Source organism: Sesamum indicum, linkage group LG9 (assembly GCF_000512975.1).
Source record: "Sesamum indicum cultivar Zhongzhi No. 13 linkage group LG9, S_indicum_v1.0, whole genome shotgun sequence".
NCBI classification, from domain to species: domain Eukaryota; kingdom Viridiplantae; phylum Streptophyta; class Magnoliopsida; order Lamiales; family Pedaliaceae; genus Sesamum; species Sesamum indicum.
In genome coordinates this window covers 4,049,881-4,053,735 of record NC_026153.1, presented here as the reverse complement: position 1 = coordinate 4,053,735, position 3,855 = coordinate 4,049,881, and positions in this window count along the sequence as shown.

Sequence of the window (3,855 nt, the reverse complement as noted above, 5' to 3'; positions counted from 1 at the left end):
TTTTTTTTTTTTTTTAATGTCATCTAGTGGGAGGATATGGATGTACTGGTGCTAATCATCGAAACACATTTATTTAATTTATCTTTTATTATATATAAATAAAAATAAAATTTAGTTAAATAAATTAACTTTATATATGCACAAATAAAATTATTAAAAAGTATTAAGTTTAAAGAAATGGTAGAAAAACAATCACACTCGATGCGTGTCTATAATTTTATTTTGTATTGTATCTATTTAAAAATTTATTTTAAAATAAAATCTAACATTCTTATACGTACTTATAAAATATTTTAAATAAGGTGAGTCAAACATCCTCTTAATCTTTAGTATGCAATGACGAGAGATCAAACGTCAGTAGTAACAACACTCTACCATTAATGACAGATAAAAATTCAAATTATTAAATTATCATTCAATACTTTATAGTCCACTTAGATGCATACCCCTAATCATTCAGATCCACTCACATCTATATATCTATATATATATAATTTGCAAAAATAAAAAAATAGAGGCGACACTAAAAAAATTCATCCAGAAAAATTATGATTATATCATACATATTGGTTACAATCCTGTTAATTGATCTATTATTATAAAAATTAAAATCTAATCACGTCGGATCAATGCACATATTAAGACATGTGATTAGGCCGTATTAGACGTACGTTGATGAGAATTCAAACTTATATCGTGGATATAACAACACTCGACTTGCCTGCCATTTGTTTTTATGAATTTGTATTTATGAACTTTTTGCTGCAATTTTTAAATATTTTTCAAGGACATTTACACGCACATATAATTAATTTTGTTTCATTGGTTGCATGTATGTACACTTTATTCAGAATAATTGATTTAATTAATTAACTTTTAGTGTGTGTAAAATAGTATAATAGATCATATTTATAATTGTTTTCATAAAATAAAATATTAATATCATCATCATCATCATCATCATATATATAATGCAATATTCACAAAATTATTTATAATGGTAGTAAAGTAAATAGGTAATGTGGATGCTATTGATGACCAGTCACGTGAATTTAGGCTTAACTCAAGAAATTATAATTACAAAGATGAAGGTGTAATCCATTCCCTCTACCAAACTCATTTTTTAAATCATCACTAAATTTATAATTATAATTATTAATGTGGAGCCATCTCTTACCCAAACCAATTTTTATAATAATAATAATAAAATTTTTATTATTACTCTTTGGTCCATCCATATTTACTGTGTTTACCCTAATTATAAATACATTATTATTGTGTCTGCTAAATAGTAGGTGTTTGGTAGATCTAATTTATTTGATATTATTAAGTGGAGTATGATTGTTGTAGCAATAAGAAAAAAAAATGACTATTGGCTACACTTGTAATAGTTATGGACTAAAAATTATGGTAAATAATTTTTATTGACCGCGGTTAAATAAAATCGATGCAAAAAGATAGATTATTCCACCAAGAAAAAGTGATTTGTCATGGCTAAGAACTATGGCAAAAATGGCAAAAAAAAAAAAAAAAACTATGGCAAAAATGTTAAGCCATGACAAACTCCACATATACTACAACCAAAATCGTTGCATAGCTGTGGTTAATGATTACTTGTTATGGCTATTTATTTTTAACCATGACGATTAGCCATGGTTAAATGCTAGACTTTTTGTATTGTAGTGTCTATTGAATAACAGGCGTGTTGTGTATACTGAATAGTAGGTGTTGGTTAGATTTAATTTATTTGATATTATTAATTAGAGTATGATTATTGTAATGATTTTTGTTAGATATTAATATCCAACAGAAATAATTATAATTATTTTATTTTATTAATAATAATTCATTACTATTACTCCAAAAAAAAAAAAAAACACATTCCTTACAACTTATTTTATATGTGATATTTTAAAAATATCCCTCATAGACATTTGATTGTAATTGAGCAGTGCTTTCCAAATAACAAAAAATGAGGTAAGGGGATTTCCACTCACACCTCTTTAGAGTTTAGAATGATGATTGTCAACCAAAGAAGGCTACATATGTGAACATGACCAAAATATTTCTACTTAATCGATATTTAATAATGCTTGCTTTATTTCACCCACTAACTTTTAATTATACTCTCTCCTAATTATGATAAGAACAGTTGCAGTTAATCCACTTTAATTAATTTAACAAATTAATCAATTGTTTTCCACATGAATATTATGATTCGAATCGGATATCGAAATAAATAAAAATACTAAAGAAAAACTCTTAAATTATCATGAAAACATCATAATAGGATAAGAATTTATATGTTCTAATTTTAAAACTGACCAATTAATGCGATTGGTCCAAGTGGAGCATTAATATGCAAGGTAAATTATATCGATATTTCATAAAAATGAGTCTAGTTATACCAATTAACTGGAATTTTACATGTGATCTGATTATTTAATAAAATTCAACGCTGTTCACTTCATTGTAATGAAAGTGTGTTTGGATCAAAGTTCAAACTCATCTTTTGAGGTGGTATTACCCGACATAAGAATAGAATGATCGATTTAAGGCAATACATTTGAATTATGAATTATGAGAGAAGATCACTCCAAAAAGTTATATGATAAGTGCAATACATTTGTCATATAATTAATATATAATTTATACAAAAATAACAAATTATATGATATGCATATTACATTTATTTTATAGTTAATTTGATTTGATCAAACTGATTATGATAAAAATTTGCCGAAAATCTCATATGAAATCAGTGAAATCAGGTGATGTCGGCAGCTGTGCTTTGGAATTGAAAAGTAACAGTGGATATTGGTATTTGGTGCCCAGCTCCCGCCACAAATTCCATCCCTGAGATTTAGGTTTAATTATTTTTTTATTATTAAAATATAAATAAGTTATATTAATATAATTTATTTAAATATAATAATATTAATATAACTTGTCGAATCGCGGTTAAAAAATAATTTTTTTTTTTTAAAACCCCAAGACGTGATTCAAAATTGTGACTTGGTGTTGTGATTTCAAATATTTATATTAATATAAAAACCAAAAATCCTTTATATTAATAAATAATGGTTAGTGATATCAGTGTATTAATTTTTAAATATGATAATTACATTTTAATTAGATAATATTAAAATTTATCATAATAAAAATTCTTGCAGTCTATATATACTGTATGATATATATATATATAATACACTGTGATGATGTAATAAATAATATAAATTATTACACAATCAAATTTAGGAACAATTATTCCGTTCTTTTATGAGGTCCAGTGTAATTTATGTAGATCCTCTATGGTTTGAAAAATTATATATAGTACCCTTCAGGGTTTATTTTTATTCACAAATAGATCCCTCATTAGTGAAAATTTATCGAATATATTGATATTAATAAAACAAAATGAATGAATATTGATACTTGTCCTCAATTGACTTATTGCAGACTAAATAAATTTTTTCTGACTAAACTACCCTTATAGCGATGAAAATATACTTTATTACATGAACTAACATGTGAAGACGTAAGAGAGTAATTTGATAGTAAAAAAAATTATTTAACCTGTAATAAATTAATAAGAAATCAATCTGACATAAATATAGATTTTTATCGATTCTTTCGTTAATATCAATAAATTCGGTGAATATAGACTAATGAAGAGACTTTTTTTTTTTGCCAAAGGGAAGCAAATCTTAGGGTGTTAGATATAAATTTTCAAACCACAAGAAATCTACGTGTAATTAGAGAAAAACTCAGAGAAGAGGTATAATCATCCCTAAATTTAAATTGTGTGAATAATTAAATTATCGCATTATTTAATTATTTTTTTTCATGTGGAAC